The sequence below is a fragment of the Protopterus annectens genome, chromosome 2.part2 (assembly GCF_019279795.1).
Source record: "Protopterus annectens isolate FY-2018-M chromosome 2.part2, PAN1.0, whole genome shotgun sequence".
Classification (NCBI taxonomy): Eukaryota; Metazoa; Chordata; order Ceratodontiformes; family Protopteridae; genus Protopterus; species Protopterus annectens.
In genome coordinates, this window is record NC_056730.1 from 95552407 (window position 1) to 95580241 (window position 27835).

Sequence of the window (27835 nt, forward strand, 5' to 3'; positions counted from 1 at the left end):
GCATACAGAGATTAACAATACCAACAAATTTTTGGCAGATACATGCTATAGGCCTCAGCAGAGTAAAAATGTGGAAAGGAAAGTGGGTAGGGGTAAGATGAGATTTATTAAAAAGGAACAATTACTAATATGAAGATGATAGAGAAAAAAGGTTAAAAGGAGATCGGATAAGAGGACTGAGTAAAGGCAAGTTATCCAGGGGAAATACAGGAGCAGAACCAGTTAATATTTAGATGTTCAAGGAGGAGTTTGAATTTGGTGGTAGTAGGGGTATTTAGTATATCTTGGGAATGCTGTTCCAAACTTTTGTAACTTGATTTACAAATAGTCACCAAAAAGAGTTGAAGCATTTCTTAGATTTTAGAATAAATTTGCTGGATGAGTGGAGGGAATGGGTTGCATTATAAGGCTAGACTAGGTTCATTAGTGCTGGGGCAAGCTTTGGTTTGTGTAAGATGTTGTAAACAATTGTGAGTTGATTAAGGTTCATAGGTAGGTACTAGGCTATCTACCCAAAGGCATTTATAAGCCTAGACAGAATGTGTTGGCTTTCGCCGCCCCCTTAGATTAGTTCCCTGTGCCTCTGTCTAGCAGACCCATTGAAGTGATCCCTGGGGTAAACTTTCTGTTTCCCATCAACTCGTCAAAGTTTCTCTTGAAGAGGATTAGCAAGGAGCTCTGCCTAATGTAGATTGGAATCTTGTTCCAGAGCATGGGAAGTCTCTGGGACAGGAATCTATCCCTCCGGCACGTCCTATTTATTGTTGTGGTGAGGTTTAGATCCCTGGAGCGTGTGGCTCAAGGGGATATGGTTTTCTTTAGGTGGAGCATGTCCATCAATTCTGGGTTGGACATGGTCTTGTATGTCAGGCAGAGATCACCTCTGAGTAGGCGGTATACAACCGAATAGAGCTAGAGTTTCTTCAGTCGAGCTGCATAGGGCATCTGTTTGAGGACAGTGATCCTCTTGGTGAGGAACTTCTGTGGTCTTTCCAGTTGTTGCAGGTTTCTTGTAAAGTACATCCCAAATGGGGCATAGTACTCTATTACTGGTCTAATGAGTGATGCGTAGAGGGGCCCAATGACCTCTTTCGATCTGGATGCACACCCTTTTGTGATTAGGTGGGCCACAAGGATTTTCTAACCACTTTGACAATGTGATTATCAAATGAGAGGTTACCATCTACATGGGTCCCCAGATCCCTTATTGCGTCTTCCGTATTTAGGGGGCTACCACTTATGTGGTAGTTTGTAGGTACTTTTGTTTTTTCCAAAGGGGATGACTATGCACTTTTTGGCATTTAGCTTGAGACCATGGTTTTGACACCAGGTATCTGTCTCAGTGAGACCCTTTTGGAGGATGTCTGTGTCAGCCGGAGAGTCAATTATAGCCCCTAGTTTGCAGTCATCTGAAAACTTGGTGAGCCACAGTCCTCCTGTGCTTGCCTGTACCGCTGAGAAGTATATGTCGAACAGGAGGGGTCCTAGGACTGAGCCCTGGGGAACGCCACTAGTAACAGGGTTTAGAGTCAGACCTAGCTCCTGCAACTCTTACCATGTGGGTTCTGTCCGTGAGCCAGTTGGCAACCCATCTAGTGACGTAGGGGCTTATGTTCATGTTGGTGAGCTTGTCTATAATACCCGAGTGGTGAATGGTGTCGCAGGCCTTTGCGAGGTTTAGGTAGGCTGTGTGGACCACCCTTCCCTCATCTATAGCCTTGGTAACCGTCTCAAAGTAGTCCACTAGGTTTAGGAGGCATGATCTGCCCTTAAAGCTGAACTGGGTTGGGTTCAGTGTTTGGAGGTTTCCAATGTCTCTGTTAATGGAATCCATGATGATGCACTCCATAGCTTTGCAGACCAAGCTAGTCAGGCTTATAGGGAGATAGTTCCTGGGGTCCATTGTGGCTCCACCTTTGTGGAGTGGAATAACTGTTGCTGTGCGCCACTCTGTGGGCAGGTAGCCTGTGGAGAGGCCGAGTTTAAGCAGTGTATTTAGGTGAGGGGTTAGTTCATCTTTGAGCTCGTGTAGGATGCAGCCTCAGCCACCATCCGGTCCCACTGATGCTGTGTTTCTGGCTTTAGAAAGGGCTGTTTTAACCTGAGTGTCTGTGATTTCAGGGGCACTACATTCTTCTGGTATAGTTATGGGTCCTTTTGGGGGTGAGAGGGGGGTGAAGTTTGCAATGAACCTGTCAGCCAGGATGTTAGCTATATCGGTCAGTTCAGTGTATTTTGTGCCATTCTGCACCAACTCCGAGCAGATCTGAGAATTGCCACTTAGATTCTTGACATAGCTAAAGAATGCTATGTGGTTATCTTTGGAGTCCATGGCAATTTTTCTTTCGAAGCTAGCCTTGGATGATTTTATGAGGGAATGTAGTTTCTTGCTGATACTGATCAGGGATGTCTTCCCTTCTTGGGATTTTACTCTTTTCTGTACTAATTTCCTCCTTCTATTGTATAGCTTGTTTATGGCATGGGTCCACCAGACTGGTTTCCTTTTCAAGGAGTGAGTGAGTCTTGGTTTTGTTTGGGATAGCACGATCCATGCATTCTTGTAGGTGCCCATAGAGTACATTAGTAAATGAGTTTGCAACTTGGACAGCATTATCCTTTAGCACGGGGGCTTTGAAACTTCCCACCTCGGTCTTAAATAACATGGTTTGCTTTTGAAAATTTTTTCACGGTGGTTTCTTTGACCGGGGGTGGTGGCAGAATGTGGATATCCACAGTGATTAGTTTATGGTCAGATCTAACCAGTGAGGGGTTGACCTCCGGTGTGGAACACCGGTCACCCATGTTGGTGATGACCAGGTCCAATATGTTGTCACCTCTGGTGGGGGTGTTAACCAGTTGATCCAGGGTGTTTGAGTTTATAAATTCTAGGACATGTTGGGCCAGGGAGTTTATACTCGAGTAGTTCTCCCAGTTAATGTTTGGATAATTGAAATCACCCAATATCAGGGTGTTTGGTAGGACCTTTATGTTTCCCAGTGTTTCCAGGAATGCGGAGTGGGGGTCCTGGGACATGGTGGGTGATCTGTAGCAAGCTATAATTTGAATAGCAGTTTTGCCCGTTGTTAGTTGCACGTGGATGATCTCTGAAGCATCATGCTGTGCCACTAACCTGGAGGTGTGGGGTATCCTTGATGAGTATGGATATGCCCCCATCTTTTGTATTGCGGTCTGGGTTTTGTGGCCAGAATGTATGGTATGAGTTGTAGCCTGGTAGTGCTGGGGTGCTCTCTGGAGCCTTAAACCAGGTTTCTGTTACTGCACATATATCGATTTTCTCCATACTGAGGAGTGCCTCAAGTGCATGCATTTTGAGGTTTAGACTTCTGGCATTGAGCAGCATTACACTCAGTTTTTTGTTACTTGTGCTATTTATGGCGGTGGGTTTGTTTTTTGAGCCTTGCCTAAAAAAGGCACTATGGAGGTGGCAAGAGCCTTGGCCAGTATTTGAAAGCCTAAGGGTGAGAGGTGCAAGCCGTCTCTAGCAAAGCAGCATGGCTTGTCGAGCATGTCATCCCAGGCTGACAGACACTGGATCCCCTTTGAATGACACCAGAAGCTTAGCCAGTTGTTGAAATTGATAATTTTTTCTCTATACCGTGATATAATTCTTGGCGAGGACAGGATGCTACTCAGGGCCGGGGTCATACCAGCCTGAGCTACATGATCAGAGAGCTCCTCCATGTCTCTTTTCATGTAGACCAGGGAGGTACGGCTTAGGTCATTCACACCAACATGGACAATGACAATTTGTACTTGTTCTGGAGTGACCCGAGTGCTTGTGTTATGTGGCAGATCCTGGCACCCGACAGGCAACTAACAGTAACCTTCTCCTTGTTCAGCCTAGTGAGTGGGATGTCAGTGTGCCTGACTATAGAGTCACCTATTACTAGTGTGTTGGGTATGTTATTTTGCCTTAAGGGCTGTGATTGTGTGGCACATTGGTTTTGTGAAGTATGTGTTTCATGGTTTGTGTTGGGGTGGTGGAGGTTGCTTGGATGTCTGCTTTGGAGGTCTCTGTTGCTTTTGCAGATTTTTATTTAGAGCCTCCGAGTACGTTTGTGTGTATTTATGTGTGTTTTTTGCCAGTGCTGGTTTCATAGGTCTATGAGACTGGTGGTGTGATGCAAGTAATTCCCTTCTCCTCTTGACTGCCTGGTCCAGTCTTAGGTTGAGAGAGATTAGCCTCCAGTTTGGCTGTATAATTGCATCTCTCGCATGTATTAGTGTTTGGTGGAAGGAGGAGGGGGTTTGTCTGTATACAAGAGGCAATTGTAACATTGCCTCAAAATGCCCAGATTCACCATTTGGACTGGAGAGTACACCTGAAACTGCCCTTTGGACATGCCTGGATAGGTACAGTGAACTGTTTTACTGATTGGCTGGTAAGGTCGAATAGAGAGTCTTGTCCTTCTCTACAGTATATGGGGGGTCTACTGCTAAGGTTTATTATTGCTTGCTATGAGTTTTGGGCAAGTGCAGGGATGAGAAGTGAATGATTCGAGTGCTTAAGTTGAAAGTTAGTCTAGTTCCAAGGCAAAAATTGAAGAGTAGACTTTGTGGAGCCGGGAATAGTTATGCCCGGCGTGCAAAACCACGCAAATGCGGGTTTTATAGCAGGGAAATGAAAGAGATCAGAATTAGCCCAAAATGGCCAATAAACTACTAATTACTGGGCTGAAACCACTCCTCCATGGACAGTTAGGCTGCTCAAAGCTCCCTCTCTCACAGTGAACAGAGAAACTTCCTTCTATCCAAGTAAGGTATGGGCAAACACAGAAACTTGTAACACAGCCCTGAATTCGGCACTAACCTGAAAACTAGACTAAACTAGCTTAGAAAGGTGGGAAAATGAGTATATATATTTTTTTTCAGAAAATAAAGCAGATACAATCAAAAAACACTTTAAATGCACAAAAATGGTGATCACACTTGAGTGTGTAGCCTACAACAGTTAAACAGGTAATTTAAACACAGAAACAACTTTGTTAAAGTGCAGGCAGTAAAATAAGTACAATATGTAGCTAAAACAAGCTTTTTAAATCACAGAAACTCTAGAAAATCAGCGTTTTGGGGGAATTAGCTAAAGGCAGCAAGAAAAATGCAGAAAAATGATACTTAATCACTCCAAAGTCTCTCTTTTGTATCTCTGCTGCTGAAGAACTCTGCAGGGCACCAGGCAGAAACTTGCTGAGCTGTATACTAGTGCGACAAGATTTGGCAGCTCCAGCCACTGTAGTTTTTTCAGGGCTATACAGTGGCGGGTTCTATTTAGGAGGCCAGCAGCAGAGAGAGCAATTTTATGGTATGTTCTATAGTTTGGACAGCTCGGATTTTCTAAGATTAGTATGGATGAGGGAGGCATACATTAGAGTGGACAGCAGACGTGTTCTGGCTAAGGCTTGTCTAGTTGAGGCGGTAAGGAATGTCCTTGACCTATAGAGACAGCCACGCTCGATATGCACTTTTTTACAGTAAGGGCTATGTGCTTATATTTTAGGGCACAGTCTATTGTGATGCCAAGTAACTTTGTGCTATCAACTGGTTCAATTGCAGTGCCATTGGAGGAGAGTATGTGAAGTGGAGAAGGAGGTACCGTGGATTGATTATTGGAGGATATCATTAGTGTTGTTTTGTTAGGGTTTATTATGAGTTGTCTTTCTTTGAGGAACTGTTCATTGTCAGAGAAGGCAATCTGAGTCTTAGATACAAGTTAGGGGAGGGAAGGGGCTGCATAGATTACAATGGTATCACCTGCATATTATATGATGGTAGCATGTGTGGATGCAGAGTTAAGATTGTATGTAAAGATGGAGAAGAGTAGAGGCCCAAGAAGAGAGCCTTGAGGGACTCCTACAGTAACAGGAAGAAGGTCTCATAGTTCCAAATAACTGCTTGTTGGAGGTCAGACAGATAGCTATGAAACCAGGTAATAGATAGTGAGAGATGGATAGGTGATAAATCTTCAAGAAGTTTTTGATGGGACAGTGTCAAATGCTTTTGACAGATCCAAGAAAATTGAAGACACGACATTGTACAGTTTCAATGGTGGGAGATGGTGTCTGTAAAACTTAATAGGGCTGTTGTGGTGCTATGTTTTGGTCTAAAGCCATATTCAGATTTGGAGAGAAGGTTAACTTGTACAAGATAGGACAGTAGTTGAGTATAAATGCATTTTTCAAGTATTTTGCTAAGAAGTGAGAGTATGGCAATGGGTCTATAGTTCTGATAAATCAGTGGATTGGCCACCCTTGAGCAGAGGAATAACATGGGAGATTTTCCATAGTATTGGTGCACATTATTCAGTAATGGAGCGATTAAGCACTGAAACTGGGTATGAGATAGAATCAGCTACTAGTCGCTTGGGAGTTGATCTATTGCAAATGTGGTGGGTGTTAGTTGAAGGAGTTTTTTTGATGCATGTGGTCTGAATGCTCTGAAATGAGAAAGCTATAGATTCATGGACAGTAGTTGTGGGTATGGTTAGAGGGATATGGGCACTGCTGTTTACCAAGGACAGGACAAGAGTTGATAAAATGAGAGCTGAAGTTGGCAGAAATGCTTATGTCAGGATTAAGGTTGGTTGGTGAATGCATGGAGTGTCCTGGATTTAAGAGTTGTTTAATGGACTGCCAAAACTTCTCGGGATTATTTTTATGTTTTTGTTGAATCGGGGTGTAGTACTTAATTTTTTTGTCTTTTTGAACTTGATTTTTGGCTAAGTTACACAATTTTCAGTAGCCGAGGAGAGAAGCTTGGGTTTTAGAAGACTGATAGTGTAGCCATGCCCTGTATCCTTGTTTCATTATGTTTATGGAGTCTTTAATTAATTAGCCAAAGAGCTGGTGTGGATTTGCAATGTGCTTTCTAATAGGGGATAGTGAGTTTAAGATGTTTAGGAAATGAGCTGTTAAAGCTGATGCCTGCTTTGTCAAGGGGAAGTTAAGGGAAACCAATTGCAGGAGTTGAGGATATCTTTGGAAAAATATGTTTTGATATGGATATACTTGTAGATAGTGGTATTTATTGAGTGAGCTTTGTGCCTAATTTGATAGGTGGAGGAATGATCACTATGGGAATCGAGAAGGCAGCTGGACTGACGGCATTAGGGCAATTGGAGATTATCCCATCAGTTATGGAATGTTATTATTGTGTTTGTCAATTCTTGTAGGTATAATAAATTGGGAGAAACCAAAGAGGTTAATATGATTTGTAGAAGTGTATGTGGACCAGTCCAGATTAAAATCACCTAAGATTACTATTTCCTGACTGTAGGTACTGAAGGCCCAGTTAAACAGGTTTTCTACCATAAGACTATTGTTTCCAGGGAGAAGATATACTGCTATGATGATGATGGACTTCTTGTTGAGTTGAACATGTGAGATTAGTATTTCTGAGTCAATAGCTAGGGGTGGGGGTAGTATGCAGCTGTTCTTGTAGATGATTGCTATACCACCTCTGCATTTGTGTGTTCTATCCACTTTATGGATATTATAACCTGGGAGAAAAATTCATCATTTTTGTTGTAGCTTTTTAGCCAAGTTTTAGTAATTGTTACAATGTCTCGGGAGTACAGTGTCATGGCAGCATGAAAGTCAGGTACTTCATTTAGAATACTTCTGAGGTTAATGTTAAGGATTAGTAGGTCAAAAGAAATGCGTGTTAAGGGAGAAGGGTTTGGCGGGGCAGTGTTGTGTTGTGTATGGTCCAAGTGAGACCTGGATTAAGTTGAACGTCACCACCATGGGAAAGTAGATAGGATTTGAGTAAGAAGGTAGTGAGGGTTTGATGGAGTCTATAGTAGTTAAAATGCATGGGGGCATATGAGTGGAAGGGTATATAAGTGTGACTAGCTGGAGTGGTGTGTTATAGAAAAGTTGTGGTGATATGTTGATATATGAGAAAAGGTAAGATATAGGAGGATAGGCAGGTTTAGTAGGTGTGATTGTATAAAAGACTTGAAGGTGGTGAAAGGAAGTAAGATGGTAATCTGCTGTGAGTAAAGAGTAGAGACACAGTAAATAGTAGCAAATTGATAGTTCGAGAGTAGAGACTGGACACCAGGGATGAGCAGTGTTAACATGTAACTATGAAGTAGAGGAAGTAAGGACAGAAGAGAGTGGGAGGGTCAGGGAGAGTAGCTTGGTGTATGTGAGAGCAGAGAAGGAGTGGTATTACAGCCTATCTAGATGGATACAGCCTATCTAGATCTCACCAAGGCTTTTGACACCATCCCCCACACTGGAATTATAAATAAACTCACTAAACTAGGTATAAATCCCTATGTCACAAGATGGGTTGCCAACTGGCTCACTGACAGAACCCACACTGTGAAAGTAGCAGACTCAAAATCCAACTTCAGACCAGTGACAAGTGGAGTACCATAGGGTTCAGTCCTGGGTCCTCTCCTGTTTGGTATCTACTTCTCTAAAGTACAGGGTAACACAGAAGGTCTTTGACTAACGAAGTTCACAGATGACTGCAAACTAGGAGCCATAATCAAAACTCCAAAAGATGTGGACATCCTACAAAAGGGCATCACTGAGACAAATGCCTGGTGTCAAAGCCATGGTCTCCAGCCAGGGTTGCCAGATTTCCGACTGGCCAGGTAGGGACTTAAAAAAAAAAAAAAATAATGCGGAACAGAGTTCCGCATTAAACAGAAGTAACTCTGTGTTTATTTATTTGATTGGCCTGGGCCAACCAAAAATAAACACAGACCTACTTCTGTTTAATGCGAAACATCGCAGTTCCGCATTACACAGAAGTAGCTCTGTTTTGCGTTGTTTTCATTGGCCCGTATACCAGTATACGGGCCAATCAAAAATCGCTAAACACGGAGCTACTTCTGTTTAATGTGGAACTGCAATGTTCCACATTAAACAGAAGTAGCTCTGTTTTGCGATGTTTTGATTGGCCCGTATGCCGGTATACGGGCCAATCAAAACATCACAAAACAGAGCTACTTCTGTTTAATGCGGAACTCGATGTTCCGCATTAAACAGAAGTAGCTCTGTTTTGTGATGTTTTGATTGGCCCGTATACCGGCATATGGGCCAATCAAAAATCGCTAAACACGGAGCTTCGTTTAATGCAGAAACACAAGAAGCTCCGTGTTTAGCGATTTTTGATTGGCCCGTATGCCGGTATATGGGCCAATCAAAAAAAAAAAAACCAAAGCGGAGGTTGCCCGGGATTTAAACCGGCAGGGCGGGACTCGGGATCAGGCTGCTGATCTTGGGACAGTCCCGCCCAAATAGGGACGTCTGGCAACCCTGCCTCCAGCTCAATGCCAAAAAGTTGATAATCATTCCTTTTGGTAAAAACTCTGTACCCATGAACTACCACATAGGCGGTAGTCTACTTAACACCGAAAGTGTAATAAGAGACCTAGGGACACAGGTGAACAGCAGTCTCTCCTTTGATATTACATTTCCACAGTAGTCAGGAAATCCTTCTACGCGGCACACCTCATCACAAAAGGTTTCTCACCCAGGAAAAAAAAGGTCATTGCTCCCCTCTATTCATCACTCATTAGACCCATTATAGAGTACAATGCCCCTTTTGGTATGTACCTCACAAGACATCTACAACAACTGGAAAGGCCGCAGAAATACCTCACAAAGAGGATTACTGGCCTCAAACAGATGCCCTATGCAGACAGTCTCAAAAAACTGCAGCTTACTCCATTGCATATCACCTACTCAGAGGCGATCTCTGACCAACACACAAAGCTATGTCAAATCCAGAGCTTTTGAACATGCTCCACTTAAAGAAATCCCAATCCCTCCGAGCTACATGCTCTAGGGACCTAAACCTTGTTACCACAATAAACAGAACATGCTGGAGGGATAGATTCCTGTCTCAGAGACTTCCCATACTCTGGAACAAACTACCTATCTATATCAAACAAAGATCCTCATTAGCACTCGAGAAAAATCTTTATGATCGGATGGGAGATGGGAAATTCACCCCAGGGATCACTTCTGTGGCGTTGCTCAACAGTGGCACAGGAAAATAATTTTCTTGTGTGGTGAAAGCCAGGGTAGCTTTTGGCTAGGCTTATATAGGCCCTAGGGCCTACCTATGAACCTATTAGGAATACAGGATTAGGAGAATAAGAGAGTGGTAGGAGAGTTTAGATGGGAGGTGGGAGGGATAGATTAGCTAAGGATAAGATTGATGGAATAAGCAGAGGCTGTGGTGTATGGATGAGAAGACAGACAGATTAGCTCTGTATAGGATTTGTGGAGTAAACTGGGGATGTGGTGTATGCAAGTATAAATCTGGGTAAGTGGGGGTGAGTGGGAATGGGGGTAAGGGAGCAGAGAGAGCCTGAGCGTAGCGAGGGTGAATGGAGCGGCAGAGCTCAGGTAAGTGAACTGCAGTCCAACAACAAAAACTGTCAGATGGGAGACCGGAGAAAATACACCAATGCTAGTTTATAAGCTAGAGAAAGAAATGGGGAAAAAAATCAGGAGTCTTCCAGTCAGGAGATAGATAAGCCAACTAGAATGACATAATAGAAAAATACATTAGATAAGAATGGCTTTAAAGTAGAGGCTACAGCTGGGAAAAAAATGCTACAAGCAATTAAATGCTTACACTAGGAAAGGACAGGCTAGGCAAGGAAGACAGAGTGTTTAAAGATGTTGGTAAGTTAGAGGCTATAGTTAAATCCAACAAGAACAGTAGGGATCAAGTATGGTTTGCGAAAAGGAGATGTAAAGAAGAAAGGAATGCTCAAGGAGAAATATGAAAGAGGGTACAACTAAGAGTAAAAATATTAAGGGCAGGTTATCAAACTAAGAAAAAGTTGGGGGGGGGGTAACATAAAACATCCCTATGGTGTCCTACACTTTACAGGGTCTCAAAAAAACAGCTAATAAGTAAAAAAATATTGTTAACATACATGCAATGGTCAAAAACGGCAAGAACAGCTAGTCAGGTTGAAATATGATGGCAGTGTGTTTTATTTTTTTATTTCTTTTCACTGGTCAGAAGGTTCACATGATATAGGGAGAGCCAGCAGCTGATCCTGTAAAAGGGAAGAGAGGAGACAATGGACCAATTAAAAACCTAGATAACACTAAGTTACACTACAAGATTTAAAGATAGTCAAAGAACCAGAGACATAAGAAAAAAGGAAATAAGTAAAGGCGAAAAAATTGGAGAGTAGCAGAAAAATAAAGAATAGAAGTCAGGGTAAAGTAGAAAATACAGGGAAGGCAGAAGAGAGTAATACAGAAGCAAAACAGTGGTTTGAGTGGAGCAAGAGTAGTACTAGAATAGGAGCAGGTAGTAAGCAGGAGAGAGGAACTGGAAAAAACAAGTAGAAAGGAAGGAGAGGAAGAACAGGGTTTTCAATACAGAAAGAGAGACTAAGTAAATTCAGAACTTAAATACACAGAATGCAAACTAGTTACATGTAGTACAATACACCTTATAGCGGAAGATATGTATGTAGCCACTAAAAACAGGTTAAAGGTATATTAACACTAAAAAAATTTTAATAATGTACATATATACCTAAGCTAGACCCCATTATTCATGGAGGCATATCTAAACTATTCTAGTACATCAGATAATATTTATATGAAACACTAAACACTCTTCAAGGTATATATTGCAGAAGAATGTGGAACATCTTCCAACCATCAGTTAAATATGAGTTAAACAATGGTAAGGGGCATTAAAGAAACAGATGCTCGTCAAACACAATCTGAGCCTAATGCAAGACAATAAAACAGTGATTGGTAACTAGTGTGCTTTGAAGCAATTAGAGGGAATAACTCCCAGTGAAGCAGATGCTAGATGAGAAAAACTTGTCATGTACATGAATACCACGCAAGTACTCTCGCTGCAGTGCTAACCAAAGAAAATAGCACATTACATGCATGAGTACAGTCTCAGAGTGCGTGTTTCAAAATAATGGCTATGAATATCAGTGGATACTAGGGAAATATAAAATGATTAAAATTAAACTAATACCATACATAAATATATCAATTGGTTAATTGTTTTGTCAATGGGAATGGAGGGTTATTTAAGGAGATTACTTGCTTAATTAACTATTCATTCTGATGAAGTCTAAAGACGAAAACGCAAGTTATTGTTTTGTGGCGTTAAATAAATCTTTTTGGTTCACTGACTTGAAGAGGCGTTTTGTTTGCTGGTTCTTCGAGTGCTTTGCTTTGTAGTGATTTTGGTGCCGTTTCCAAGCACTTTTTCCTTCTCAGTTGCGTTCATTGTTTTGAGTTTTGGATGGAGGAACTGCAGACCAGCATGGACTCTCCATTAGAGCGAGCCAGCGACCTGGATGGGGTGAGCAACCGGCTCACAAGGGCAGAACAGCTTTCCCAGTTACTGAGTATTCTTACACAGCAACACATTCCTTTTACAGCCTCACCTAATTTCATTGGGGCTTCTGACAATGACATACTGGAGGAGTCACTACCAGGTAACCAGGAGGCATTACCCTCAGAGGGACAAACGTAGAGTTTCAGCCTTGGACCCTTCACAGGGTATGCAGTCTTTAAGAGGTCGCAGGAGAGGGAATACAGAGGAAAACTACTCCCACGAACCCAATGGTGACCTAAGGGACAGTAGTTCCCAGTCTGGACCTGAGAGTTCTAACACGCGTGAGGGAAAGAGAACGACTCATGCCTCCCACCAAGGTGACTTTTTTCCAGCTTCTAGCCATATTGACCATACAAGAGACTCTGAATCTACGAACTGGGGGGGGAATGTCATCTGTGCAGGGATGGTTAAAATCTAGGTGTAATTTTTCTGTACCTACTGAGAATACTAACCAAAGGTTCAATTTGAACCAAGGTAACAGTTACAGTATGAATGTGAGCCCTGTTGTATGATTTAACGCTTATATACAAATCTTAAATATGGATAACTGTTACTTACAAGAGTGTATTGGGAGGGGCATTGCGCCCAAAGGTTTACGTATTTATTAGTGTCCAACCAATGTTAAAGAGGGTAGTGAGTTCCATAAAGAACTCATTAAACCTTTTAATCATTGTAGTTTGGATATATTGCGGGCCATCAAATAAAACAATGAAAATGAAATGGACACATTACTTAAAGATATAGAAAAAATTAACAAAGAAATCACCACTGATTTATTATTTACTGTGGAAGAAGAAAGATCCAAAAACCTAAATGTGAAAGGAAAGATTGACGAAAAGTGTAAATTTTTATTCAACAGGAAATGTAAGCAGCTTGATAGGGACATCAATGAATATAGGAAAGAACGATGTTACCCTAAACCCAAAAAACATTTTAGGCATCAGTACAGGAATCACACTGACCATATGGGCAATGATTTACAGGGAGAAGATTTGGACCATCGAGAATAGAGTCATGGAGGGGGCTATAGTAATCATCCTTTCGGAGAAGCTATTGGGGGGAGGGGTATGACTTGAACGACCCTTTGGATTTTCCCCCACTGAGGAGATCAGAGAGGATAAAACAAAGAACACCAGTCAACTACTACCCCAACAGGGGGGAATATTCAAACAGGAGGAGATACTAACCCCTATTAGCCCCACTCGTAGTCTGATACAAGACAACAGTATAGTAATAGAGGGGTACAGGCACAAGTATCACAATTTTAATATATACAATTATAGTAGCCTGGACATCGACTGCACATACTTTAGTTTGTTTAGTAAAGTTTTGAAGTTTTTACCTAGTAACAGAAGTCAAATTACGAATGTTCTGATAGACTTAAAATTGTTAAGAAAAAAAGAACTTAGAATTATTAATGCACCACGAAAGGGGGGGCATGAACTTTATTAAAAGAAAATGTATTTACAATCCACCCCTTCACCCCCAGTTAAAAAACTTTGAAACTCAGGTAGAAAGGGAGCTTCAACAAGGTCTGAACAAGAAAAGAAGACAATATAATTTGAATAAGGAAGAACACTCCCTCCTGGATTCTTTAAGGAACAACCACCAAGTCAGGGTTATAAAACCTGATGGGGGGGGGGGGGTTGTCCTTATGGACAGTTATTTATTCAGGCAAGATGTTGGATATGTTAAACATGGACAGATACTAGAGTTTCACGTAACAAAATCAATATAGCCCATAGGAAGATTGATTTTATTCTTAAAGAACTGGTTGACAAAGACATGATTAGTCAAGATACCCATCACTTTTTAATTATGGACTTAACCAGTAGTACCATCAATTTTTGGTATACCCAAGGTCCATAAGGATGTGGATAACCCGCCACTCAGACCAACTGTGGCAGCCACTGGGTCTAAAACTTACCCTTTGGCTACATTTTTGGACCTAAGGTTAAAAAGGGTCTGGTCTGAGCAGGTGGGCATTCTGAAGGACTCTTGGGATTTTTTGAGAAGTATCAACAATTACCTATACAGTGACAAACTCATCCTTATTACTTTAGATATCCAGGATGTATTTAATGTCATTCCTCACAAGTTAGGGTTAGAATGGTTTGAAGCTCTTGGAACGAAAGGAAGTTTTGACAAAAACAGTATCTTGGTGTTTATGGATTTAATGGATTTGGTACTAAGACACAATTTTCTGTATTTCAAGGGTGAGTTTTTTAGGCAGTCAAGTGGAGCCATGGGGGCCAATTGTGCCCACATGTATGCTAACTTGGTTTTGCCCACTTAGGAAAAGCAGTTTGTTTTTCATTCTGTATATTCTCAATATTGGAAATACTATCAACGTTACTTGGATGATATTTGTATGTTTTGGATTGGACCAGAAGATAAATTAATAGAATTTGAGTACATCAATAGTACTACTGACTTCCTGAAATTCACCCATAGCTTTTCTAGGGAACACTTAAAATATTTGGATGTGATGATTGAAAAGATACCTGAAGTAATAAAATTTACATCCAATGTTTACAGAAAAGTGACTTTTTCAAACTCCACTTGTCTTACACTAGTGCCCACCCTTTCAAACAAAAGAAAGGAATTTTGAAAGGGCAGTGCATTAGGAGTAGTAGGATGACGTCCCTTGATAGGAACTTCGACTTCGAAAGTAAGAAACTGAAAGATATGTTTTTGGAAATAAATTAGCCCTTGCTTTAATAGAAGTACTGAATGAAGTAAAAAATGGGAGGGGGGATTTAGTCCCATCTTAGGGGTATTGGAACACACTGTAACCAACACAGAGAATACCCTACCCCAGACACAAATTGGAGTAGTAATTTCATCTTGAATTTCTGTACTGACACTTATTTGGTTAAAGACATTATTTCTAGAAATTGGACTTGTTATTTAAGGATCCCCTGAAAGTTACTTATGGGAAGGGGTAAAACTAAGGAAATGTTGGAATATAGAAAACCAAAGCAGGGTAGGCAGATGAAAGGCACTTTTAAATGTGGGGCTTGCTCCCAATGCTCACATGATATACAGGGGGGGGGGGAAGAGTTTGTATTTAATGGAGAGGAACACAAAGTTAGAAACTAACATGTTCTCCAATTGTGACACCATGGGGGTCATTATATATCACCATTTGTAAACCCTGAGGAGCCTTCTACATAGGGAAGACCACAAGGAAGTTTAAGAGGCGAATATACGAACATCACTACGACTTTAGTAAGCAAGACACTAATAATGCACTATTTAGACATACCACACTTTGTAAAGATGCAGTTTTTTTTTTTTTTATCATAGAAAAAATAGAACAGGACCCTCGAGGTGGTCTCTGGGAGACGATAGAGTACAGGGAACTATTTTGGCAGTTGAGCTTGGAGGTTAACAGCAAACCAGGCATAAATGACTATTTCTTTAGCCCCTGTCCTTAAACTTAGATCTGCTAAACAACAACTTCTTTCGACTTTTCCCGGTTAGGGGTCGCCACAGCAGATCATCTGTCCACTCATGATTGGCAGTGGAGTTTTACGGTGTTTAGATCTGCTAAACTATAATGCTTTTATTTAACATTTCTTGACCAGTAGACGGCAGTGTTTTACTAGTTTACCACAGTGGTTTTGTTTCAACGCAGTTTAAAACTTTGGTGTAACATCTTTTTTACTTATTTCTATTATATTACATTTGATGGCCTGCATTTTATGTATTTACATATTAATTATGTAATTCAATGTTTTTTAAAATCTGCCTTTTAAAAAAATCTGTTACTGTAACAAGTAACCAATTGTTTTAGGAGTTTTTATAGTTGCATTTTTACAGTTGCACTCTTAATGCACTACATTCAATTATACTAAGAGGATCATAATGGAACTCATAAATAAAGACATTGGGGACCTACAGACACTGGATCCTACCCAATTTGGCTTTGTCAAGGGCAGATCCTGCCTCTTGAACTTGGTCGACTTTTTCGAAACAGTCACTAAGGCCATTGATGAGGGTAAGGCAGTTCACACAGCCTACCTTGACCTAGCAAAAGCGTTTGACACAATACCCCACTCGGGCATCATAGAAAAGCTCACCAGCTTAGATGTAAACCCATATGTCACAAGATGGGTTGCAAACTGGCTCAAGGACAGAACACACAGGGTTAGAGTTGCTGGTGCCATGTCAGACTCTAAGCCGGTCACGAGCGGTGTCCCACAGGGCTCAGTCCTGGGCCCCCTCTTGTTCGGCATTTATTTTTCTGAAGTGCAGGCAAACATAGGGGGATTGTGGCTGACAAAATTTGCAGATGACTGCAAACTGGGCACCATAATTGACACGCCATCAGACACAGACATCCTCCAGAGAGGTCTCATAGAAATGGATAACTGGTGCCAGAGCCATGGCCTTAAGCTAAATGCCAAAAAATGTATAGTCATACCCTTTGGGAAAAACAAGGTAACCCCCTAATTACCATATAGGTGGTAATCCATTAAACATGGAAGAAGTTATCAGGGACCTGGGGACCCAAGTTGACAGTAACCTCTCTTTTGACACTAACATTGCCAAAGTGGTTAGGAAGACCTTCTACATTGCCCACCTGATCATGAAGGGATTCACATCCAGATCAGGAGAGGTCATTGTATCCCTGTACTCTTCACTTATCAGACCAATGATTGAGTACAACACCCCATTCGGAATGTACCTTACCAGACACCTGCAGCAGTTGGAAAGACCCCAAAAGTTCCTCACCAAAAGGATAAAGGGGCTCAAACAAATGTCATACGATGCCCGACTGAAGAAACTCCAGCTCTATTCAGTCGCATACCGTCTGCTCAGAGGTAATCTGTGCCTGACATACAAGGCCATGTCCAACCCGGAATTAATGGACATGCTCCACCTCAAAAAATCCAAATCCACCAGGGCCACGAGAGCAAGAGACTTAAACCTCAACACGGATACAAATAGGACGTGCTGGAGGGACAGATTCATCACCCAGAGACTCCCTACACTATGGAACAGAATCCCAGTCCATGTGAGGCAGAGCCCCTCACTGACTCTGTTCAAGAGAAATCTTGACGAGTGGATGGGAGATCGTAGGTTTACCCCAGGAATCATCTCTGTGTCACTGCTGGACAGAGGCACAGCAAACTAATGGGTATAGTATTCTCATCCTAAGGGGTGGTGAAAGCCACACACACTCTGGCTAGGCTTATAAATGCCCTAGGGCAGATAGCCTAGTATGAACCTATGAACTAAATGCTTCAATTGGTTAATTGTCTGGTCAATGGGAATGGAGGGTTATTTATAAGGAGATTACTAGCTTGGTTAACTATTCATTCTGATGAAGTCTAAAGGACGAAAAAAATAAGTTATGTCTTACCATAAAGTTCCATCGGTATTGTTGATCCTCGTTCAGTCATTACGCATGGGTATCTGTTCCAAGTTCGGAACAGAGCTGGCCATTTTCCAAGCTCGCGTCAGCTTCAAGCTCTCGAGCTCTTACCCACAATCCTCCTCTCCCTGTTACCTCAGATTGAGTTTGCAAGTCAAAGAAGGTAGAGGCTACCTCTGGTCAAATAACCTAAGAGAACCGGATGGTGAGATCCACTAGAAACCTCAAGAGGGGGAAGGAGGGAGTGTCGTAATGACTGAACGAGGATCAACAATACAGATGGAATGTTATGGTAAGACATAACTTCTTTATCTGATATTGTTGATCCTCGTTCATTCCTTACGCATGGGGCAGAGTCCCCAGCTACCTCTATTCGTGGGAGGCTTTCATGGAAGGACATTCCTGAGCACCATAGAAGAAAGATGCTCTTCCCCTGGAGGCCAAATCCAATTTGTAATGATTGATGAAGGTATGAGGTGTAGCCCAAGTTACAGCTGCGCAGATGTCATGTAAAGAAGCTCTGGCGTGGAAGGCAGCAGAAGTTGCCCCCAACCTTGTTGAATGAGCTTTCATGGTAGTAGGCAATGAGATATTACATTGTGTATAAAGGTCACACAGTCCTTCAACCATCTAGCTAATGTGACCTTAGCAACAGCAGATCCTAATCTAGGTCCAGAAAAGGCCAAAAATAACTGGTCAGATTTACAAAAGGGTTTAGTCCTGTTTAAGTAAAAATGGATTTGCCTATGTATTATCTAGGGTATGTAGGCAATACTCTCCTCTGTTTGAATGATTGGGAAAGAAAACTGGCAATTCAATGGCTTGATTAATGGACATTTCAGAGATCACTTTAGGCAGAAATGATGGATTAGTTCTCAGAGACACTATCTCCATGAAAAATCAAGTATGGACTCTAGATACATAAAGCTTGAAGTTCAGAAATACGTCTGGCAGAAGTAATAGCGACCAAAAACAAGATTTTCCATGACAAACACTTGAGGTCGCAAGAAGAGGCTGGTTTGAAAGATGACATTGTCAGAGCTTGTAGAACTAATGATAAATCCCATGGTTGAATAGGTTCTCTAAAAGGTGGCTTCAGATGAGTCACACCTTTTATGAAGGTCTTGCACAATTTATGAGACGAGAGGAATCTTGGACACCCTCATGAAAATTAGAAATTGCAGCCAAATGAACTATAATTGTAGAGTCCGATAGACCCGATTGAAGCAGCTCAGCCAGATAGTCTAGTATTACAGACACTGATGCTGAATAGGGGTCTACTTGTTTATCTTTCAGCCAATAGGTAAATCTTTTCCACTTGCTCAGATAAGTAATTCTAGTGGAAGACTTCCACTGATGCTGAATACGGGTCTACTTGTTTATCTTTCAGCCAATAGGTAAATCTTTTCCACTTGCTCAGATAAGTAATTCTAGTGGAAGACTTAAGAGAAGCAATGAGAATATCACGTACTGGTAAAGAAAGATAATTCTGCCTGGCAATCAAGGGAATTGCAGTAGCCAAGCCATGAGCTTCATGCTGTTCGAGTTGGGATGAATCAGGTTCCGTGAGTGTGAGATCAACTCCGGGGTTGGATGGAGAATCCATGGTTGATCTAGTAGGTGAGACCAATGGAAGGGGAACCAAATCTGTCGAGGCCAATATGGTGCTATGAGGGTCACCTTGCTCTTCAACCAATGTGCTTTCTTCAGAAATTAGGGAATGAGGGGAAAGGGTGGAAATGCGTAAAGAAGTCCCAAGGGCCAATCGTGGACTAGAGTGTCCCTGGGTGACTGTCCCAGAGGGGGAATCAGGGTGAAGTAGTTGCTGCATTTGTAATTGGTCAGGGATGCAAAGAGGTCGCAGCAAGGACTGCCCCAGCAGTGGAAGATCTCCGCCACTATCAAGGGATTCAGGGACCACTCGTGAGGTTGAAGAATGCACCTGCTGAGTGTCTGTCTGCTAATCATGTTGGAACTCCCGGGAATGTGCGTTGCTAGAAGAAAATGGTTGGTAGACCTCGCCCATTGCCATATCCTCATGGCCTCTCAACAAAGGTGGTAAGATTTGGTTCCACCTTGCTTGTTGATGTACCAGACCACCGCCATGTTGTCTGATTGAATTGCTATTGTCCCAGATGGCAGCAGGGGATGGAATGCTTACAACGCCAGAAGCACCGCCCTCAACTCTAGAACATTTATATGCAGATGGGCCTCCAGTTCGGACCAAGTGCCTTGGACTGTCTGTCTCTGACATAGCCCCCCCCCCCACCCCATCAGGGAGGTGTCCGTGGTCACTGTGGCCTTGGGTTGCTGGGGGGAGAAGAGGCAAAACCATTGAGAGAGATTGTGTGTCATCCACCAATTTAAATCCCGTTTGCACCTGTGAGTTACTCGAATCATGGCTGAAAGAGGATGCTGAAAAGGATACCATTGGGTGAGCAGTAGCCATTGTAGAAGCCTCATGTGAAACCTGGCCAAGGGAACAATGGTGATGGAGGCTGCCATGGAACACAACAGCTGTAGAACAGAGTGAGTCGTGGATTTTTCCTTTGAAAGGATTGGAATTAATTGTTGCTTTATCCTTAGAATTCTGTGCTCTGGAATAGCAGCTCTGCAGTTTTTTGTGTCCAAGATAACCCCTATGAATACTATTGATTGAGATGGGGTGAGATTGGATTTCTGCCAGTTTATGGTTATGCCTAGCCTTTGAGCAGCGAGGACAGAGTATGCCAGGGCTTTTTCCAGTAGATGTCTGGTGGGGGCGGAAATGAGCCAGTCATCTAGGTATGGAAACACCTGGAATCCTTGAAGTCGCAAGTGAGCTGTGACAACTGCCATGCACTTTGTGAACACTCTGGGGGCTGTAGAGAGTCCGAAGGGCAGTACTCTGAACTGGTAGTGACTGGCTCCTGCACAGAAGCACAGAAATCTTCTTGATGGCCTGTCCACCTTTATGTGGTAGTACGCATCTTGAAGATCTATAGAGCACATCCAATTGAATTTTTCCAAAAGCGTGAGGATAGACTGTATTGTGACCATCCAGAATTTTTGTACTCGCAAACTTGTTCAATACACTGAGATCCAAAATTGGTCACCAGTCCCCGGTTTTCTTTGGCACCAAAAATAGTCTTGAGTAGAATCCGGATCTTATCTGGTCTGGAGGGACTATTTGGATGACTCTCTTTCTTAGCAGCTTTTCTCTCTCTCTAGTGCTGCTTCTTCCCTTTGACTGGGTGGAACGTCAGGAAGATTTTTTGAAGGGACGGGACAAAGATCGAAGGGGATATGATAACCTCTGATTATGATCCTTTGTACCCAAGAATCGATGGTGATGGTTAGCCAGGCAGAAGGGTACAAGGAGAATCATCCCCCAACCACCTCCTGAGGAAAGGAGTTGGGCCACTCTTCAGGAGCGCTGGTAGGACTGACCAGGGAAAGAATCCCTGGAACCTTGGTTACACGGTCCCCCTCTGCCCCGAAAGGAGTGTCTTCCCTGTGAGAGTTTCCCCCTCTGCCTCTGGGGGAGAACTTGGCCTGTGTGTCACGGAAAGGACTCAGATTTCTTGAACCATATCTTCCCACTCTTAGCAAGTTGAGGGGAAGAATAATGGACACCTATGGCAGAAAGGGTCTTACCGTCCTATTTACATCTGGCCAGTGTGCTTTTAACTTTGTGCCCAAACAACGAGGAGGCCTCAATGGGGGCATTAAGAAAAGAAGACAAAGGGTACTGCGAAGTTGCACAAGCGCATCCAGGCGTATAGTCTTAAGACCGCAACTGAACCTGCTGCTCTAGCTGCTCCTTCTGATGCATGAGATATCAGTCGCATAGAGGAGTTAGATATAGATTCAATGGTGGCCAGATGAGAGGCCACTGTCATGGACCTCATCAAACACGGTACCAGCCAAGGTTTCAGAGAGCTCAGAAACCAGATCCCTTTGAAGCCTGGTGAAATGTGCTATATAATTCAGGGACCTGATAGCAAAGGTCGCTGAAGCAAAGGTGCACTTCCCTATCCTGTCCATGGCCCAAGACTCTGTTAGGCAGATGGACAGTCTGGCTTTCTTCTTCTGCCAGATCCTTTTTTGTTGTGGCCGCCACCATCAAAGCATCCACAGGAAGACCTTTGGACCAATGGGGATCCGAAGCAGGAGGGGACAAGATCTTATCTGGTATCAGGAGCCTTCCAAGCACGCCGCACGATGAGCCGGACAAGTTCATCGGCAGGAGGAGTAATCCAGGAGGTAGGGGGCCAGGCATGAAAGGCTTGCAGGAACACAGATTCCTCAGAGGTCGGATTAGAGAACTGCCAGTCACCTCTCTGTTTTAGGATTTCGAGGATATCACCAAAGGATACCTCAGAGGGTGACAGAGGGGATCCTTCCCCCTCATCGAAATCTGTAGCTTCGGTGAGGGACTCCTCTGTGGAGTCCATGTGCTTCCTCTTACACAAACCTTTCCGGTGGACCTCCTCAGCGGGAAAAGTTGGAGAAGACAGCGGAAAAGGGGATTCCTGAGGGAATATGTCCTGCGGCCCTTGCACCCGGTGTCCGCTAGGTGCAACTTGTGAAATCAGTGTACCAGAGGAGGGCGGAGTTAGACAGTCCGGTATCGCCAGCAGCAGCGAAAGCCTTCTCCATCAGCTGGAAGGCTCGTCCACCCAAAGAGGAGTGTATGTCTAGGATAGGGGTCATCCCTCCCCCAAGTGGCTCAGCCTCCCGACCCAGAGTCCCTGGATGGCTGTGGAGCAGCAAGCTATGCATGTCACAGCTGACATCCTGGGTCGTAGCAAAACTTTCCTGCCACGAAGGCAACTGCGGTTCCTTAGTGAAATCCATAAAGGGAACCGCAGAAGGGGAAGACTGTGCTACATCCATGGACTTAAAAGGCAATGAAGGAGGAGAATAAGAAGGGGTCTTTGGAGATGGGTGATCACCTCCCAAGGAAGGATAGTTCCTGAGGGGTGGGATACCTCTGGCCAAGAGTACCTGGTCCACAAGACATCATGTTTGGAAAGGCTTCTAGTGGACCTCACTGCGACTGAGGGAGAAACATGCCTGTCCACAGAAGAGTTAGACTCTGTGCCCATCTCATCTGACCGCACCGAGGACAACGGTGCTGAGAGACACTGGACTACTGTTGTCTGCACCGAAGAAGTCATCGGTGCCAAGGTCACTATCTGCACCGATACAGGGATTGGTGCCAAAGTTGTTGTCTGTGCCAAAGCTGGAACCGACAAAACTGGAGTCAACAATAAAGGCGTCGACCGAACGGTCGGTGCCGATACAGTGGTAATGGTCTGAACGTAGGAGCCCCTCGGTGCCAATATATAGAAGGCTGCAGAAGAAGACAGACGAAATCACTAATGGAGCAGAAGGCCTCGGTGCCGAAGGTCTAGGCACCGAAAGCACTGGGGCTGAGAGAGAGCTCCGGATCCGAAACTTTAGCCTTTTTTGGTTTTGGTTGGCGGGAGTCCCCAGCCGGGGACAAAGGCAAAGATTTAGTCTTCGTAGGAACATCCATTTTCTTATGGGCTCTAGGAGGATCGAGACCTCCAACCCAGAAATAGCCTCTGAAAAGGGAGATTTTAGAAGTCCCTTCAGTATCCGCTTGTTTTTCCTTTCCAACAAGGTTCTATTAGAAAAGTTCTCACAAATAGTACAGGGTGGGTCAACAGACAAATGGGAAGTCAGTTTGTGTCCACAATCAGAACACAGCTTAAACCCCGGACTACCTTTTTTTTGTTTTTTTTATCTGCCATGACAGCAAATTAATTAATTAATTAATAGAAAAGTAGCAACAATGGTACAAGAGAATACCCGAAGGTATGAGAGAAAAATGGAAAAAGATTACCAACGATGGTAAATAGAGAATATCTTGCGGTAAAACTATTAAGAAAAGGCAGAACAACCTGAAGAAATTATGATCGCTAGATGCGATAGAGTAACAGACAATAAAATATGAACTTTTTTGATAGAAAAGTAATCAGTAAAGCTATTAAACAATTGATTATACTTAGCTCAAGAGAAGTAGCGTGACACGACCGAATGGCAATGTGGCAAACGAAATCTGAGGTAACAGGGAGAGGGGGATTGTGGGTAAGAGTTTAGCTCGAGAGTTTAAAGCCGATGTGAGCTTGGAAAATGGCCGGCTCAGTTCCGAGCTCGGAACGGATACCCATGCGCAAGGAATGAACAAGGATTAACAATATCAGATCACAAGTTATTGTTTTGTGGTGTTAAATAAATATTTTGGTTCACTGACCTGAAGAGGCATTTTGTTTGCTGGTTCTGCAAGTGCTTTGGTTTGTAGTGATTTTGGTACTGTTTCCAAGAACTTTTCCTTCTCAGTTATATACATAAATATAACTGGATACAAAGATACATTAACAACGCTGCAGTATCCAAGTAAGCAGGTAGGCTTACTTTATCAAAAAACATCAAAAATAACCACCTGAATGCTATTAGACCACACACACCACCAGAAACTACGGTTATTCCAGGAAGTAGTAGGGATGAAAAATGGTGCAAAAACACTAAGTATAGAATTTGATCTCACAGTGCATCATGGGAAAAATAATTTGGGAAAAATAATTTGGGAAAAAACTGAAAATGTAGGTGAAACTCCCACAACAGAGCCCAGGGAGAGTGAACTGCTGTCCAACAAAAAAAAAACTGTCAGATGGCAGACCTGAGCAAATACAACAATGCAAGTCTATAAGTTAAAGAAAGAAAAGGGAAAAAAGCTCGAGTCTTCTAGTCAGCAGACAGATAAGCCAACTAGAATGACATAATAGAAAAATAGATTAGATAAGAACGTCTTTAAAGTAGAGGCTACAGCTGGAAAACAAAACTGCTACAAGCAATTGTATTGTTTTTCTGCAACTGTGTAAACCTGTCCACTTTTATTTTTAATACTTCTTGTGGCTGAAAGTCTGGGGTTTACTGTAAATCGATATTTAGTATTTTTATGTTCTTTTATTATTTATTGTTAAATATACTTAAACTTTTAATTGTGGCTGGTCCTTAAGAGAATATTCTAACCTTTGACAGTACTTATATTTATTTGGTGACACTGTGGCCACTCATGAAAGCCTTACTGCATTGGTCAAACTACCATTTGTATTAATATTAATTTCACTCAGTATAATTGGGTACCCTTGTAACAGCCTTAGGAGTAACTGGCTTGGAAATGTCTGGTGGCAGTAACTACCTTATTAGTCTGGGAAGGAGGGGTGTGTGTCTGTGTCAGTGTGTGTGTGTAAATCAAACCTCAGAGTGTGTGTCTGTCAGCTACTTGGAACAGAGACAAGAAGCCCTGGTTTCACAGAGAGAGTGGTGTGGACTTGGCTGAGCACTTAACTCTGCAGCTGTGCCAGTGGGGAGCCTTACTGGGGACCTGGGGAGAGACACGGAAAGAAACCCAGACTCTGGGTTGAGTGTGTTCCCTGTGTGCTCTTAAGGGAAACTGTGCTTGATGCAGAGAGCTGCATCTAGAAATACTGGGTCCATTTTTGTTACAAGTGAATGTCCCTCTTCAGTGTCAGTGGTGTGGATTCAGGCTCCTTGATTACTGGCCCAGAGTTGAGACGTCACAACCATTGGACCCTCAGTTAAATTTGACCACAAATCAGTCACCTTCAAACTGGCACTAACACCAGAACTGACAAAGGATGAAGCCAGATTTCACCAAAGCAAACCATGCCCTCCCTAGGGGAAGATATAAATACATTCCAAGCCCCACCCCCAACTGGAAGTGGTAACTACACCAAAGCTTACATTAAAACCCTGTACAATCACTTGTATAAGCGCATAGACTTGCTGTTCCAGAGAGAATCAAAGCCAGAGTCCAAGTAAAAAAAAAAAAAAAACCCGGGTGGACATCCAGCATCAACAAACTTTACAACAAACACAAAAAGTTGCTGTCTAGTAAAACTAAGGTGAGGCCCAAACAATGGAAAATCACCCTCCTCAGCCTCAACACGCAAATAAGACATGTCAAATCTTCCAAGGGTAATGGAGAAAAACTTAGCAATCACAGCTAAGAATAATCATAAGACCTTTTACAGCTATGTACATAGCCTAAAAGGTAGGCCCCATTCATGTGCTGAACTAGTGACTAACGGTATCACACACATTGAACCCGCAGAGATAGCGAACCTGCTAGTGGACAGAGCTGGTGAAAATTTCACTCCCCTTTCCCCTCCAAACTTATCATAAACATTGCCCCCAACATACTATCTGAACAGCAGGTCATTAAAGCCACTGACCAAATGGCCTCCCAGACCTAAAACATGAACTAGCATCACCATTAAGTACCCTACTCAATCAAAGCCTAACCACGGTCTTTTTTACTGCGGAATAGAAGAGAGCAACAGTTCTTCCCTTCCACAAAGGTGGCTTAGCAACAACCACAAGGAATTATAGACCCATAAAGTCTAACCATCCTCATCTGTAAAGCCATGGAACATATCATCATGGACCTCATAAATAAAAACATAGGCAACCTCCAGACCTTTGATCCAATCCAATTCAGCTTCATCAAGGGAAGATCCTGCCTGTTAAACCTGGTGGATTTCTTCGAAAATGTGACCAGGGCCATTGACGAGAGCAAATCTGTGCACGCAGCATACCTCAACTAGGCAAAGACCTTTGACACAATCCCACACTGAGAAATTACAGAAACTTAGCAAACTGAATGAAAACCTCTTTGTTGCAAGATGGGTTGCCAACTGGCTCACAAATTAGGTCACACTATCCAAGTGGATAACTCCACATCAACCAGCAGACCAGTCACTACTGTGGTGCCATAAGGGTCAGTGCTGGGCCCCCTACTGTTTGGTATATACTTCTCAGAAGTCCAGGCCAAAACTAAGGGGCTGTGGCTGACCAAGTTTATGGAATGCAAACTGAGGGCAATTATCGAATCCCCAAATGATGTCAGTATACTGTATGTCAGGAGGGTCTTATGCAAACCAACGACTGGTGCCTTAGTCACGGTCTCAAACGGAATGCAAAGAAATGCATCATCATTCCCTTCAGTAAAATCAATGTCCCTTTATACTATCAAATTAACAACAATGTCCTGTGTGCCTACAAAGTGGCAAGAGATCTGGGATCACAAGTAGATTGTGACCTTAACTTTGACCACCACATGTCTATGTAGTAAGGAAGGCTTTCTATGTAGCACACTTGATTAGCAAAGGCATTGCGCCTACAGCAAAGGAGGTTATAACCCTCTATACTCGTCACTAATCAGGCCCATAATAGAGTATAACACTCCTTTTGGCATGTACCATACTAGACCTCAGAGGTTTCTAATGAAGATCAAGGGACTCTCACAGCACATGCCTTACATAGACTGACTAAAGCCCTTGTCACTATACTCAGTATCGTATAGACATCTTAGGGGAGACTTATGCCAGTCTTACAAAGTAATCTCCAATCCAAACCTAATAAATTTACTACACATCTGTAAATCAAACAGGAATAGAGCTACCCATTCCAGGAACCTAAACATGGCCTGTGACTTGAACAGGGCATGCTGGAGGGACAGATTTGTCTCCCAGTGACTGCTGCATCTTTGGAATAGGCTGCCAATTCATGTGTAGAGCAACACCTCTACAACACTGTTCAAAAGGAAACTGGACAAGTGGATGGGACATCATAAATTCTTACCGGGGATAGCACCCACAACCCTCTTGGACATGGGCAGTCATTACTAAATACAACACTGGGTACTGACTAGAGTATCTACGGCATTACACTGGGATGAAACTGTTAGGCTTGAAATGACCTCTGGGTCGATAGCCTAGTTAATCTCCTATAATCCTATGAAATCAATTTTGTAACTTCCTTAATGAGGAAGAGGAAAAATTAATAGAATTGTGAAGATGACCACACGTATTTTTTTTGGAACCATTACAATTCAGAATATTCAGCTATTTGAAGGCATTCTTCATTGAGTGCATTTTCAAAAAAAAAAAAAAAACAGCTGCTTTATAATGAACAATATTTCATTACCTAGGGGTGTTGGTACAATTAATGCTCAACTCCTACTCTCCTGACTGCGAG

The 27835-nt window shown here is 42.8% G+C and overlaps 1 protein-coding gene across 2 annotated transcripts in view; it reads right to left on the reverse strand.

Annotated features, from left to right (window-relative positions):
- Window positions 1-27835, reverse strand: part of LOC122795551 (elongin-A-like) — a 1176755-nt gene that overhangs the window by 784186 nt on the left and 364734 nt on the right. The gene's annotated exons all lie outside the window — the stretch shown is intronic.